This window comes from Mytilus californianus, unplaced genomic scaffold, assembly GCF_021869535.1.
Source record: "Mytilus californianus isolate M0D057914Y unplaced genomic scaffold, xbMytCali1.0.p SCAF_3, whole genome shotgun sequence".
Classification (NCBI taxonomy): domain Eukaryota; kingdom Metazoa; phylum Mollusca; class Bivalvia; order Mytilida; family Mytilidae; genus Mytilus; species Mytilus californianus.
Window position 1 is genome coordinate 130,900,844 of NW_026262679.1, and position 17,009 is coordinate 130,917,852.

Genomic DNA, 17,009 nt, shown 5'->3' on the forward strand with positions numbered 1-17,009 from the left:
ATCACCCCCAGTTTTGCTTACCCTTCCGGAGCACCTGAGATCACCCCCAGTTTTGCTTACCCTTCCGGAGCACCTGAGATCACCCCCAGTTTTTAGTGGGGTTCGTGTTGCTTAGTCTTTATTTTTCTATGTTGTCTTTTGTGTACTATTGTTTGTCTGTTTGTCTTTTTTCATTTTTAGCAATGGCGTTGTCAGTTTTTTTTCGATTTATGAGTTTGAATGTCCCTCTGGTATCTTTCGCCCCTCTTTTTTGATCCTGATGATATTGTGACAAAGTACGTTCCAAATCGAATATAAACTGTTAAATATATATTCTTATAATTCCGTTTACATGAATTACACGTTTATTCAACAAATACGAACTGTAATTGTTTATTTCTTTGAATTGAACTGCAAATTCTACTTTCGTTTTTGACTCGATTTGTAATATTTGCATTAAACGTTCATATATTTCTTTCGTACATATTGTAAAACATTGTATTTTATTTCTTTCAGTTTACCAAACATTCTGTAATAACTGCTGTATCCCTTCTGGTGGAATTATAATCTACAATCTTCAAACACAAGTTGTTATTTTTATAATTTACTGAGATTGCGATTAGCCCTTGGTTAATCTCGATGAGTCAGGCTCAGCATAGTAAATTGACGACAACCTGTTTATACATATCGAGACAAGGAACGTTGTTGTAGCAACGTTCGTAGCTGTTACATCGACAGTACGCAACACAGCTTGTGTGTACCAGGCTGCAAACCACAAACGTTGGCAACAGCTTACTATCCGTTAGTTGATTAGAAAATATGGATTCTGATCACACAGAACGCCAAGACGACCCTGAGCGTCAAGAAACAGAACTCCAAGCAGAAACGGAGTTGCAAATAAATGCTGAACAGCCTGTCGGCAATCAATCGAATGTTGAGGAAAATCATAAGACTAGGCGAGTACGTGACCTCACGGAAAAAGGCCAGGGAGCATTCACAGAAAAACGTGACAAGTTCTGACAGGAACTAGAGGCCCTCTGGTCAGATATAGAACTCCAGTTATTGGAAGTCACTACGCCTCCTAGCGAGCTCCAGCAACTCTTAACAGCCTAGGACAAACTTGTAAAAGCCTGTACTAATTATCGTAGGCTCACAGATGAATACCTGGACTTTCTGAAAAGGACCGGAACATTGAACAGTCTAAAGGACATAGACGCATGCAACCTCTCATTAGATATTCGTTTGTCCAAAGTAGACCTGGCCATGGAAACCTTACACGAGCATCGCCTTGCCCTGACAAAGGCTAAATCCACAAAATTGAAGACATCCAAGGGGGAGAAAACCTCCCATAGCGAAAGCTCCAATGTCTCCGACATGTCAAGCCTAGCACGGAGGAAGCGTGCCAAAGCAGAGGCTGCTGAATCTAAAATAGCTTTGGCCGAAAAACATGCCCTGATCCTTAAAAGAGTGGCCGTATTAGAGTAACAGGCTCTGTTCAGACAAACTGAAATCAAACCCGAAATGGAGCAACAAGCCATTCAAGCAGAACAAGAAGCCTTACGTAAAAAAGTTCAAATGGAACAACAAGTCTAACGTAAAATATTCAAATGGAACAAGAAGCCTTACGTAAAAAAGTTCACATGGAACAAAAGGCTGCACAAAGAAAAGCTCAAATGGAACAAGAAGCCTTACGTAAAAAAATTCAAATGGAACAAGAGGCTGCACAAAGAACAGTTCAAATAGAACAAGAGGCCGCGTACCTGAAAACTCAAATGGAACTCTCAACTAGAACAAAGAGGCCATACGCAAAAAACTCAACTAAAGTAAGAAGCTGCACATGTAAGCCTGAAAAAGGCTGAACTAAAGGCCAATTTGAACCTTCTCGAAGCACAGAGAGAAGCTGCAGCCACAGAAGCCGAGGCTTGTATCTAAGAGTACAACGACAGCCAAGCGTTAGACGATCTCCCTGACGAGACGGAAGACCCGCTCAAACGTGTGCAAGATTTCGTCAATAAATAACTGCCGAACAGGAAGTGACAGGCCCTCAAAAGAAAAAAACAAATTCCGGTTAAGATTTATCTAAGTCATAAAGCACCAGAGTTTTGCCATCACAAATCAACCTACATCGAAGATAACCAGATTTCTCCTACGTAAAGACCTCCCGAATAACAAGCTTTAACGACCGGGCAGAATCCTTCCATACATGGAAAGCTAGCTTCAAAAACGTCACAGACGAGTTACAAGTTTCAGACTCGGAACAGATAGATCTACTCATGAAGTGCCTAGGGCCAGAGTCTGGTAAACATTCAATTAGCATAAGAGCGTCGAACGCCAATAACCCTACAAAAGGCATACACAGATTATGGCAGAGGCTTGACAACAGTATGGTGCTCCAGAAATGTCGGAGGCCTCTCTCACGGGTAAACTTGTCAACTTTCCAACCTTGACGAACAAGGACAACGCACGTCTCTATGAACTGTCTGATATTCTATCAGAAATAGAATATCACAAGAAAATTCCCAAGCTGGGATGTCTGCTGGCTTATTTTGACTCACCATCTGGAATTAACCCTATCATTGGAAAACTACCCTATGGACTTCAGGAAAAGTGGATAACAAGGGCATCTAGATATAAATTGAACCACGACGTTGCCTTTCCGCCGTTCACAGAGTTATCTGCATTCATCAGTGAAATTAGCAAAATTAAGAACTATCCTGGGTTCATCTTTGGGTTAAAAGTCACATTGGTGGGGTTTGTGTTGCTTAGTCTTTAGTTTTTTATGTTGTGTCATCTGTACTATTATTTGTCTGATTGTCTTTTTATTTTTGGCCATGACGTTGTCAGTTTGTTTTCGATCTATGAGTTTGACTGTCCCTCTGGTATCTTTCGTCCCTCTTTTTTCACACCAAATACAAAAGGTGCTGCGCCAAGGTTTACGTCTCTCCCTAGAGCTAAAGTTGGTGCCCATAAAACAGCGGTTAAGCAGCAATCTGGAGACGCCAGGTAACAAGGTCTTTGTATTTTGCACAATACCAAGCATTCCTTAAATGAATGTCCAGCGTTCCGAGCCAAGTCAATAGAGGAACACAAAGGTCTTTTGAAGCAAAACAATGTCTGTTACAAGTGTTGCGATTCCACCACACACAGATGTCGAGAATGCAATGCACGTATCAGTTGTAAAGAATGTGGAAGTAAACAACATACCACTGCACTTTACATCACTACACCACAACTACCTGCAAGCTCTCAGTTTAGCTCGCCCAGACCAGCCTACGGCGGGGAGCCGACACAATCGGCTGAAACTAAGTCAACCTCAGTTAATTCTACCAGCACCGAGATCTGCAAGGATACATATAACGGGAAATCATGTGCTAAAATACTACCTGTGAATGTTTATCACACGGACAACCAGGATAAAGCTTTACGGATGTACGCAACCGGTCTCTTGTCTCGCCTGAATTCTTCAGTCTATTTGACGTACAAGAAAAACCGGAAAACTATACCCTATCAACATGCTCCGGCAGAGTAGTTACTTCCGGAAAAAGAGGAAGAGGTTTCGTTATGGAATCAATACATGGTAACGAAAAAATTGACTTGCCTGTACTAATAGAATGTGATCTCATTCCCAATAATAGGGATGAAATTCCTACTCCTGAAGTCACAATGCATCATCCTCATTTTAAAGAGCTCAGAGGAGGCATTCCACCTATAGATGAACATTGCCAATTTCTACTCTTAATTGCAAGAGACCTGATAGAGGCACACCACGTCCTTGATCAGCGCACAGGACCACCCAGAACTCCATATGCACAACAATTGAAACTGGTTGGGTAGTAATTGGAGAGACTTGTATCAACAAACAGCACGTGCATCTTGAATTAAACGTAAAAATTACAAACATTTTACCTACAGGACAACCATCAACGTTTCAACCATGCAGAAGCAAGTTTGACATCCGGAAAAATTACACAGACCCTGTATCGAAGGACTTGCAATCACCACTCTTTGAAAAATCAAGGGACGATGATAAGCCTGGAACGTCATATGAAGACGAAATGACAGAAGCAGATGAACAACGAATTTGTTAGAAACTCAAACGGAAGTTGGGTAGCACCATTACTGTTCTATGTGCTAAGACAGCCATTCCCTAGCAACCGACAAGAAACTCTTCATCGTGCCAATCTGTTAGACGACAGTCTCAGTAGGAACCCAGTAAAACGAGAACACAAGATTTTGGATAACAATCACGCAGAGCTTGCTCCACCATTAGACGACTACGACGAGTGCTGGTATTTACCATTATTTGGTGTTTATTAACCCAAGAAACCTGATCAGATCAGGGGTGTGTTTGATTCTGCCGCAAAATTCTACGGGGTATCAATTAACGGTGTCCTGCTGACAGGCCCATACTTGAACAATGATCTCCTGGGAGTATTCTTGCGTTTCAGGTAAGAAATGGTTGCAGTAATTGCTGACGTTCAACATATGTTTCACTGTTGTCGTCAGAGAAGACTACCGAAACTACCTGAGATTTTTATGGCATAAAAACAACAACCTATACGAGAACCTTGTCGAATACCGCATGAGGGTTCATGTTTTTGGAAATAGCCCGTCACCTGCCGTTGCTACGCTTGGACTCAAGAAAGCAGCCCAGGCATCAGAACAAGAGTTCGGTAGTCACGTGACTAGCTTTGTAACAAAAAACTTCTATGTCGACGATGGTCTTACGTCATGTCCTACAAAAGAGGAAGTAGTCAGACTTATAAAGGATACACAGTAAGCATTAGCTAAGTATGCAAAATTAAGGCTTCACAAGTTCGCCTCTAATTGTGCGGAAGTTATGTTTGCATTTCAAGCCAGTGATTTGGCTTCAAATCTTAAGGATCTAGACTTAGTTGTCGACAGCAAACCCCTGCAACGTAGTCTTGGACTCAGCTGGGACGTAAACACTGACAACTTCTTATTTCAATTGACTTCAGAAAATAAACCGATCACTCGAAGAGGGATTTTATCAACGATAAACAGCATCTACGATCCTCTTGGATATTTGGCTACGGCGATTATAGACGGAAAACTACTACTAAGGAAAATGGTATCAAAAACTGTCGATTGGGACTAACTACTCTCTGATGAGACAGCAACTGAATGGAAATCTTGGAGAGTTACTCTAAAAGCTATTGAAACATTGGGCATTCCACGTACCTACGTGCCGTATCTCAGCAAAACCGCCACAAACGAGTTTCATGTCTTCTCTGATGCGTCAGAAAAATCCAAAGCAACTGTTGTATACCTACGCACGACCGATAGCTGCGGTGAACCACACATTGGGTTCATTCTTGGAAAAGCAAAAGTTGCACCAACAAGTGGTCACATTATTCCACGACTTGAACTATCTACTGCCGTATTAGCAGTTGAGATCACACAAACCATCATGGATAATTAAGATTTACACATAGACACCGTGAAATTCTATACAGACAGTAAAGTGGTATTAGGTTACATCAGTAACGAAACAAGAAGATTTTTTATCTACGTTGCTAACAGATTAGAAAAAATAAGGAAGTTCACTTCTTCAAGTCAATGGAATTACGTACCAACTAACCGTAATCCCGCAGATTCAGTGACAAGATCCATACCAGCCCATAAAATTCATAGTAGTGAGTGGTTATTGGGACCGAAACAACTTCTTTCATCAGAACAGATAGGAATTCCGAGGACGAATTTCAACTAATTGATCCAGATGACGATGGCGAGATCCGTGCAACCGTCAATGTTGCAAAGACATATGCAGCACCAGAGTGTAAAGGTATCGGAACTGATAGATTTCAGCGAATCTCCAACTGGACACCACTTGTGCGAGCGATAGCTTTTTTGGAACGTTTCTCCAGTTTACACGGGACAAGAAAGCCAGAATCAGTGACTATTGTAGAAAGCGTTTCGAACGCCGAAAATTTCATTTTAATGTCCGCACAATATGAGGTTTATGGAGAAGAAATATATAGCATTCGACGAAAGGAACAAATTTCTAAACGAAGCCCGATAGCCAACCTCAATCCGTTCTTGGATGAACGAGGACTATTACGAGTAGGAGGCCGTATTGTCAAATCTGACTTGAACCTCTGTGAAAAGAAACCATTGATCGTCCCTGGACGCCATCATATAGCGACAATATTAGTCCGATACTACCATGACAAGAAAAAACATCAAGATCGCCAATTCACAGACAGGGCGATTCGATCCGCAGGATTCTGGATCGTTGGAGCGAAACGCTTGATCTCTTCTAGTATTCACAGATGTGTGACATGTCGCAAATTAAGAGGAAAAACCGAGTTTCATATCATGTCTGATTTGCCAGAGGACTGTCTTGAACCGTCATCTCATTTTACTAACGTTGGCATAGACACCTTTGGACCATGGACAATTGTTTCACGTAAAACCCGTGGTGGATACGCTAACTCAAAACGTTAAGCAATGTTATTCACATGCTTAGTGCGGTTCACATCGAACTCATCGAGGAAATGAACTCTTCGGCCTTTATAAACGCCGTCAGAAGATTCGCCGCTATAAGAGGCCAAGTTGATATTTTCTGATCTGACCGCGGAACAAACTTTATTGGCTCAATTGACGACTTGAGGATTGACTCGATCAACGTTGAATATGGACCCTTCAAGATCTTTCTGTACAATTCTGGTACAACTTGGATCTTCAATTCACCGCATTCGTCCCACATGGTTGGAGCCTGGGAAAGAATGATTGGTATCGCCAGGAGAATACTTGATTCTATGTTTTTAAGTGCAGCCGGAAGAAGCCTAACGCATTACGTGCTCAACACGTTAATGGCAGAAGTTTCAGCAATAGTTAACTCTAGACCTCTGGTACCGGTATCAACAGATCCAGAGAATCCGTTAATATTAACTCCAGCTATGTTATTGACACAGAAGACCGATAGCATCTTCACTTCAGATCATCTTGGAGAATTCAACATACGAGATCTATATCTTGCCGAATGGTGACGAGTACAGGCTCTGGGCAGTGTTTTCTGGTCCCGTTGGAGGAAAGAGTACCTGCCGTTACTACAACAACGACGAAAATGGACCGAAGATCGCCGTGATCTCATCGAAGGAGACAGTATTCTTCTAAAGGACAAAACATTTGCCGTACACAGTGGCCCGTTGAAATCATGGTGAACTCGTTTAAAAGTTCCGACCAACATGTCCGAAAAGCAGAAGTACGAGTAATCGTAAATGGAAAAGCCACAACATACACACGGCCTATCGTGGACATGATTCTTCTCGCAGAGAATAACCCTGTATAATTATATGTACATATTTTGGATCTTTATAGTGACATTGACATGTGTTATATTTTATGGAATATTGATAACAGATAGATTTCAGACGGGGAGTATTCTGTATCACGTTCGCAATTATATTAATTATAAAGTTTATTGGATTGTATTTTCAGACATTCATATTTTCCGGAATTAAATCCGGACTTAACCGTGTGACCTGCCGTTTACTTTCTTTTCCTTGCCTTTCAATTGCAAATGGATGACACGACAAATTTGATCCTGAGGATATTGTGACAAATCACCGTCAAGTACGTTCCAAATCGATTATAAACTGTTAAATATATATTCTTATAATTCCGTTAACATGAATCACACGTTTATTCAACAAATACGGACTGTAATTGTTTATTTCTTTGAATTGAACTGCAAATTTTACTTTCGTTTTTGACTCGATTTTTAATATTTGCATTTAACGTTCATATATTTTTTTTGTACATATTGTAAAATATTGTATTTTATTTCTTTCGGTTTACCAAACAATACACACTCTGTAATAACTGCTGTATCCCTTCTGTTGGAATTATAATCTACAATCTTCAAACACAAGTTGTTATTTTTATAATTTGCTGAGATTGCGATAAGCCCCTGGTTAAACTAGCTGAGTCAGTCTCAGCATAATATCGATTTTAAAATCTTCACTGTCGCTGTGAAAGAGAGATGTTTTTCAAATTGAGAGACATTTTATGATAAATTCGATAACTGAAGATTTTTCGCGTCTCGTAACGCAGACTCAATTTTTTATTTCACACCTGCAAATGCAGCTAAATATGCTGTCGTTAGGTCATTTGTCTCCAGGTGTGATTTGACCGAAAAAATTAAGAACACTTTTAATTGGGATTAATTCAAGATTACCGCCAGGCATAATGCTACCAAGTGATCCAATTACTAAATTATGAGAATATCAAATCTTGAGCTGTCACACCGTGTTGGATAATAATCGTATCTTCGTTGTTTTTTCAGTACCGTTGATAGATTTAAACAGTAATTTTGAGATCTTTAAACCATTCAATTTACCTATTTCAATAAACTTAAATTCACAAGTTGACAACACGAAGTCTATGCTAGCATACTCCAAACTTGAAGCTAAGGCGTTAGGTGTAAATGTTCAGAAGACTGAATATAATCTAATAAATGATGATGAACTAAGTAAATGTATACATCCCATTAGAAATTTTTGTGACACAAGAAGTCTAGTCTATTGAATAAATCTAAGTAAATTTTGCATAGTTTCTCTTTTTAGGAATGATGAAAAACTGATTAAATATAATTGTCATAATACCATTACAGTAAATTCAATACTTCCAATGGCGGAATACTTATCATCTGGGACTTGAATAATTGTCACATCCAGGCCGTTAGGCATGTCAATTGATTGTGGACATGGAAATAATAATGAAACCTCTTATCGATCTATTAACTCTTGAAGTAGGATGTTCATCTAATAATGATCAACTAACTTTACTACCTTTCTATCAAATTGAATCTAACTTAAATAGCAATGAACCATTTGCTCAGTTTATGAAAAATTATAATACTGCATACGTTAATATGTGGAAACATTTACATGATATCATCCCAGAATATCAATCTCGTCCGCTGTTGCAAGTATTAAAAGGGATTGAAACTCTTTCAACGGATGCCTTAGTTGAATCACTTAATGGGGATAATAGGATGCAAAATTTGCAAAAGAGAGAGCCTACATTTCCAATATGGGTCTATATTGTTATTACTGTTGCCATATTAATTATTGACTATTGGGTGGGATAAAAAATTAAAACGCTGGTTAGCTAAAAACTTCATTAGGGCAAAACTGACTTTGACAACGCCTGAAGAAGAAGTGGTTGGTTTCACAGACAAAACTCGAAGCGTGGTCACCGCTAATGAAGATGAAAAATCTCAGCCACTATCCTTTCTGAACGTTATTGGTAAAAAGTCAAGAAATAGGAGATACACTTCGTTATTACATCATAAAACTCAGCAAACAATGAAGCCAGAAGACATTTCATTAGAAAATCGGTTGCTGAGGATAAGCCGTATACCAACTCTCGGTAATATTCCCGAGACGATTAACGAAGTGCAATCTGATAAATAACAATGTATTATTGAATAACATGGATTAATTGTTATATATTATTCATGTGGGAACTTTCTTAGCTGTAGAAGTGTATAGAAACTTTATTCTGAACGAACCAGAAAAAAAAACATTTCACATAGACTTTTACAGAAACTTTATGTTGGACTTACCGTAGGAGACATTCCGTACAAACATTATATATATATATATATATCAGGAACGCATATATTACTATCGAACTTTAAAGAAAATGTCTTTGTTTAGAGACTTTCTTTTCTAATCATTGGAGGAATGAAGCAAAGTTACTATCATCACTATATGCGTCATCATACCTATAGGAGATCAGAGATTCATAATATCTATTCAATTTGAATTATAGAACTGAACATACCTAGAGGATTTGTCAATCAGACAATACCTACTATACATTATCTATCTACGTCGTAATCTAACACACGACCAGTGTATTGTGTTAAGTTAATAATATAATGTAACACATGTTGCTTATGTCAGCAGAGGGTTTAACTATATAAACTCTTAGACTTTTTAACCAGACGGAAAGGGAACTCCGAGACGGAGAATGAAGTACTGAACTGAACCACTTTACGTACTTTGTTGTTAATATGTATTGTTGCTTAATCGTTATGTATCAAACTCTTTCAAATTGTCTAGTGTTGTAATAGTGTTATAATAAAGCTCGTCAGATAAAAAAAAAAACCAGCGCTTTTGTTAAGGAATAGATTTAAATATATCATTCGCTAATAATACATGCAAAATATATTTCCGAGTGAATAATGCAATAATGCAAAAAAAAATAGGGTTGTTGTGTATACATAAAATTAAATACATGTAGGCGGTATGGGTTCCATGCACCTAAGTGGTTTCACAGATTTGACCGCCGTGCACTTTAGCGGAATAACGGCTTCAGTTGTTATGTCACACAATACATAATTAGCTAATTTCGTCTCTGTTGCATAGTTTATTTCATAGGTAATGATATGAAAATAAGGAGACGTGGTATGATTGCCAATGAGACAAATATCCACAAAAGTTCAAATGAAGTGGATGTAAGCAGTTATAGGCAACCGTACGGCCTTCAACAATGAGAAAAACCCAAACCGTATAGTCGGCTGTGAAAGGCCCCGACATGAAAAATATGAAACAATTTAATTGAGAAAACGACCTAATTTATAACAAAACAGTTTACGAAAAACAAATATGACGGACATGAACAAACGACAACAACTGAACTACAGGCTCAATCCTGACATAAAACAGGCACATAAAGAATGTGGCGGGGTTAAACATGCTTGTGAGCGCTCAACCCTCCATCTAACATGGGAACGTGGTGCACCGGCCGAACAAACGAATAGCCCATATATTATTTTTTTCTCTGTTTAAATCGATAAAATTCGAATATCACGGCCAAGGCCATGTGTTAATTTCCAACAAATGTATGGCTTCCATGAATTATTTCGATTTTATAAGACAAATACGGTAATTTAAAAACTGAAGCAAAGGTGAGATTGCATAATTTATTTCTTAAATAACCAATAGAAAAATGTGTTTGATCCTTATAATTCTTAACCTAAACATTTTTTTCGTGGGCTACTATTTACTGGTAAATCCACGCCTTGTATGTCAAACTGTCGTAGACGTTATAATATTTTTTTTAATGTAACAATATCTTTATTGCATATATGCTGTAACAATTTACTAAGTTTAAAGCTTTTAACTGAGTATCCCTCATGTTAGTTTACCTAATAGTTAAGGGAAGCATTATTTGATAAGATATAACTTCTTCATGATATTAGTATTTATAACATAATTCATTTCACAAATTTATTTGATAAATCATTGTTATTACACATACATATCTTTGTTATTTTTTTCGTTTTCTTTCTTTCTTTCTCTTTTTTTTTTTTTATATATATGACTTAGTTTTCCGGAATCAACTCCGTTTTCGATGTGATCCGTGTTCCATTTAAATTGGGCACAGTGCTGCTTCTTCAAACATGTGCGCTATCGGATATATCTTAGATATGTGTCGTCTAAATGTTATTGTTAAACCTGATATTATCATTTCCACTAAAACTTGTTTTCTAATTTCAAGAACATTTTTGGGATACTTTGTATTACCTCCTTTTACACTTATCAAATCTTTAATTAGTTGTTTATAGAAGTCAGGTAAATATTGTAACTTACTTTTATCAATGTCGTTTATATACTTTAAATTCATTCTAAATACAAGAAGATATTTTCCTAATTTGTTGAATTAAAAGTTGGGAATAATTGTCCAGTTATCATTTTTATTTTCACATAATTTGAGAATCCAGCTGATATGCAATGATTTTATGTAAGCATCAATGTCTGTCATCTTAAGTCACCCTTCCAAAAAATCATTTGAAAGTGTGGATCTTTTTATTCTATGTCTTTTACTTTTCCAAATAAAATTGTATGTAAAAGTTTTAAAATCTTGCAACATTTCTTTAGGAATAATAGTGTTTGATACAATATTTATTCTTTTACTCCATTCAGATATTATTTTTTTTACTTTTTAAAAGTTGTTTTTCAAAGTTTAGTTTTTGACATTCTTATTTATTGTAACCAAATTAAATTCCAAGGGTTTTGATAGGTGCAGTACACCAATTTATATCTTCAAATTTTTCCCGACAGTGTTTTAATCGGCATAACCATATCCCTTCAGTTTTTGTTTTATTTAATTTCTAACCCGAGATAGTACCAAATATTTCTATTAAATCAATTGCTAGAGATACGTCTTTTTTTATTGAAGAAATATAGTAGTATCATTAGCTAATTGGCAGATTTTTAGAGTATGACTTTTACTGTCTAGTTTTATTTCTAGTCCTTTTTAGTTTTTATTTTCCCTTATCTTTATTGCCATAACTTCTACAGCTAAAACAAATAGTGACGATGATAACGTACATCCTTGTCGGATCTCACGAGATGCCCTGAAACGGGCAGAAACCCATCCATTTTTAATAATGCATCCTTTAATATCAGAGTACATTGTCTGAACCCACCTTATGAAATTATTCTTAAAGCCAAATTTCTATAAAGTCTCAAACATGAAGTCCCATTCTAATGAGTCAAATGCTTTTGTAAAATCAAGGAATAAAATTGCCCCATCTATTTTGAAAGTTTCAGAGTAGTCTATGACATCTTGTATTTGTCGAATATTAAAACCAATATACCTATTTTTGACCTATCTTTTTTGGTCAGTATGTATAATCTTTAGTAGCAGGGGTTTTAATCTTTGTGCTAAGGTATAAGCAAGTAATTTTGCATCATACTTTAACAGAGTAATAGGTCTATAATTGTCTAGTGATAAAGGGTAATTTTTCTTATAAATTAAGGATATTAAACCCAACTTTCTGAGTGTTAGATAGTTCTCCTTTTTCATAGCAGTAATTAAAAGTAGAGAATATAAAAGTTTTAAGTTCATCCCATAATTTTCTGTAAAATTCCACATTTAATCCGTCAAGCCCAGGCGCTTTGTTAAATTTCATTTTAAAAATTGCATCAGTACATTCATCAACAGCTATTTCCCCTCCACAAGTATTACTTTCGCAGTCATTTATTTTCTTATATTCCTTGAGAGAATCTAAATACTTTTTTGTTTCTTCTATCTCAGGACTTTTTGTAGAGTACAAATTTTTATAATAATTTGCTTCTAATTTTAATATTTTGTCTTGATCTCTTGTAACGTGACCTTTATCATCATATAGTTGGGTTATTGTTTTTCTACTCTGCCTAGATTGTTCCATCCCTAGAAAATATGCTGAAATTTTCTCTCCCTCTTCGACCCATTTTACCCGTGCCTTTATTTGATTACCTTTTATTTTTTCATTATAGAGTTTTCCTATTTCATTTTCTATATTATCTATTTCCTTTGATATGTTATTATTGTTTTTATCATTGCATGTGTCTATAATACTATTTAATTCTGTTAATTTTTTTTCCAACTTGCTGATTTAGTCTTTTTTATTCTTAGCTTTTGTTTTGCAATAGCTTATTGTCTGATCTCTTGAAATTTGTCCCACAGTATGTCAAGATCAGTTCTCATTTTTGCTTTGTTTTTAATTTTTTTAATTGTTTTCCTAATTAATTCAACATAGTCTTCAATTTGAAGTACACTACTGTTTAGTTTCCAGTATCCTCTTCCTTTGTGGCCTCTGTTTAGATTGATTTTTAAAGAAACACAGTTGTGGTCTGTGTACTGTAATACTATTGGTCTAATATCACATGAAACACAGTTTTTGAATACTTCAGGAGCTATCAAAAAATAATCTGTTCTTGTTGACTCGGATCTATCTTTTCTGCTCCATGTAAATTGATTTTTATTTGGATTTCTGATTCTCCACACATCATTGAGCTTTAGGGACTTTATAAGTTTATTTAAGTTATGAACTTTTTTTCTATTTTTTTGTTGCTTAGTTATACTCTTTGAATCAATTTAGGATAAAATGTCATTATGATCTTCTCCTAGAATAAGTTGACCAACACTTTTTTCTTCTATTAGTGCATAGTTTTAATAAAAGTATTTCTGCTTTTTGGATTATTTGGTGCATAAATATTAACTATTGTTATTATAGTGTCATTTATTTCAATATTAACAAGTAAAAGTCTTCCTTCTTTATCTTTATAGTCATCAATTATTTTAAAGTTTAGATTTTTTCAGCCATATGGCAATACCTCTAGAATTGCTTGAACCATTACTTAGTAAAAGTTTGCCTTCAAATTCAGTATATAAATTGTTTATCAAATTATCTGTAAAGTGTGTTTCTTGCATAAGATTAATGTACCATTTTTGTGATTTTGTCCATTTAATCAATCTTTTTCTTTTATCAGGTTGTTGTAGGCCTTTACAATTAACTGTACAGATATGAAGATGTTTGTTTAACACAATAGTTGGTGAGTAATTAATTTATCTGAAAGACATTTTACGCTTTTATGTGTATAAAGTAAACATAGGTAAATCCCCAATTGGGTCACACTTAAGTTGACCTTCACAGAGCTCGAGACTATAAATAGACATCTTTTCAGTTGTTTTATTTTTATCACTATTCCCGGTTCTAGAAGGACATTTATCTATGAATCGATTTGTACTTTGTCTTATAAATAGGCATAAGCTATTTATTATTCTTTTATATTTGATACTCAAATTGTTTCTTTTATTATCATTACAATTTTTACTATTATCATCTTTGTAAATAATGTTTATAAACAGTGTTACATTTTTACCTGTATTTGTATTTACAACCCTTTCGCAAAAAGGATGAAATAGCCATCCTACATATTTCGTTTTAATGGTTTTACATGTGTTCACAAGTACAGTGTTAGCACAGTTTGGTTCTGTTAAAAACATACAATTACAAGTAACATTCAAGAATAAGTAAAATCTATTATTTTCTGTTACCCCATAAGTCATTATTTGGGTCATCCATGTGACTTCAAAAACAGACATTGACATGTGCATCATAATTTGAGTACATATTTTAGCACACTCAATGTTTGTTGAACAAATACAAATAAAATCATACATGCTTTTCATATTGAAGTACATATTCAAATCGAGTTTAAAAAAAAATCTAACAATATTAATATAATACAGTCATATGCGCTTCTCTATCTTTAAATCCATTGTACACTTGGTCCAAGGTGATTATGTCAATGTTGATCAATTAGTTGTATTTTTCCTGGGCCGTAATAATTTATTTTTATTTTTAAGATAAGAAGACAGCTCTGACTGGTTTTGAATGATAGAATGTGACCAGATCAATAAAAAATGGATTTTTATCATTATAACTTTATTAGAAATTTTTAACAGTTTGCTTGATAATGATTGTTTGAAATAAGCAGTTTGGTGCCAATAAAAAGCTTTGTATGTTACAGTTTCTTTACTTTTTAATCCAGAGTGGGTATCACTTGCCAAAATCAGAAAGTTTGAATAAAGTGGACAACATTCAAAATATATACAAGCAATGAGAAAAAACAAAAGTGAAAAGTATTATAAACAGTGACATTTGTTTTCTTTTTGTTATATGATAAAAATAATATTCAACTAAATCTAAATAGTTTAGTGTTAATTTCAATGATAGATACAGAAACTAGGTTTTTGTTGTTTTTGATCTTTAACTTGTGTTATTACTGGCACCGTCATGTAGCTTCGCTGTAGGAGTCACTGGAGACTTCTGTAAACCACTGATTGTTGTTGTTTTGACTGGAGTATCTTGATGTTGGTTTCTACGTAGAGACTGATTTGGACCTGAAATGAAACTGGTTATTTGTGATTGACCACGGGAATTTCTGTTGGTAGCTTCACTGGATGCATGTGAGGGTTTGTACGTTTCCCTGCGAGCTGGTTTTATTTTCGGTCTGACTGCCGGAGGTAAATCATTTTGTTGTTCACTTATAGGGCTCGAGCTCAGGTTCTCAGTCAATATTGATTGTGATTTTATTGAATCATCGTGAGTGACTGTATTTGAAGCAGAATCATTTTCTGCATGTGCTACATTCTCTGTTAGTTGCATAACATTTAGATTCTCATTATTGTCTGTTTGCGGTTGTATGTTATCATCGCCCGGCTCGTAAAGATCTTCATGAAATTTCCTCGAAGCGCCTTTTTGATCCTGCTCAGTAAACATTTCACTAGTGCATTCATTTTGCCTGTGGCCTGATTCACCACAGTTTTTACACTTCCAATCATTTTTACAATCTTGATTTTGTTTCCAAGTTCCATGCACTTGTTGCATTTAATGTTGTCATTTTGTTGACCTCTGTAAATAACCGTTGCTCTATATTTTCCAATTGGAATTCAATTTGGAATAGCAGAGATCAATGGTCCTTCACAGTAAATTATTCTGTCACAGGTTTGACAGTTAGTTATCATGCCTTCGTAGCGTAATCTTTCTCTTAATTGCTTCAAAATTTCACAATTGTACCTCTCTAAGGCTCTCAAAATCTGTCCATCATCAGCCGAGAGGGGTACATCTTTAATACGAATTTTCACATCTGTTGAATTTTCTTGTATGCGAACTCTTGGATTTCTAGAGTATATAGAGATGGATTTGCCTCGAATTTCAAGACCATCTGAGAGTAGACATTCTTTGTCTTCTTCTGTTTCGAGATAAATTCTCCATAGACCTTTAATTCTCTGTAGGCCCATAACTGATCTTTCTGGAAAGTCTACACCTACAGCCTAGTACATTTCAGTGATGGTTATAAATACATTTTTAGTAGCTGGTTTGGGGAGATGACTAAAGACATCTGATTCTTCTACAAACACTGGCTTTACCGAGGACAGAGAGTCAGTTATTTCAGATTTAGGTCCTCTATAAATAGCTTTGGCATACGACGCCATATTGGATTCTTCTTGGGTGTCTGATTCGGTCATGGTTATCTATGTAAGTTTAAGATTGCAAATGGAATTTTACAAGTGAAAAGGCATCAAGGTTTGTACTCTTTCGTATTTCAATATTCTCCTTTCAATATTCAAAGAAAAATGTTACCAAAAACTATTTTTGGCTGAGCTACTCACAGACCCGTTACCTTAGTTAGGGGCCGCAACTCCGTGAACTCGTT

The 17,009-nt window shown here is 35.8% G+C and overlaps 1 protein-coding gene and 1 long non-coding RNA gene across 2 annotated transcripts in view; one reads left to right on the forward strand and one right to left on the reverse strand.

The window, feature by feature from the left end:
* LOC127736245 (scavenger receptor cysteine-rich type 1 protein M160-like) overlaps positions 1 to 17,009 on the reverse strand; it is a 325,222-nt gene that overhangs the window by 67,420 nt on the left and 240,793 nt on the right. The gene's annotated exons all lie outside the window — the stretch shown is intronic.
* LOC127736246 (uncharacterized) lies at positions 7,496 to 15,317 on the forward strand. Its single transcript, XR_007998882.1, has 3 exons — positions 7,496 to 7,578; positions 14,277 to 14,339; positions 15,157 to 15,317. It is a non-coding gene; the product is annotated as an uncharacterized LOC127736246 (long non-coding RNA).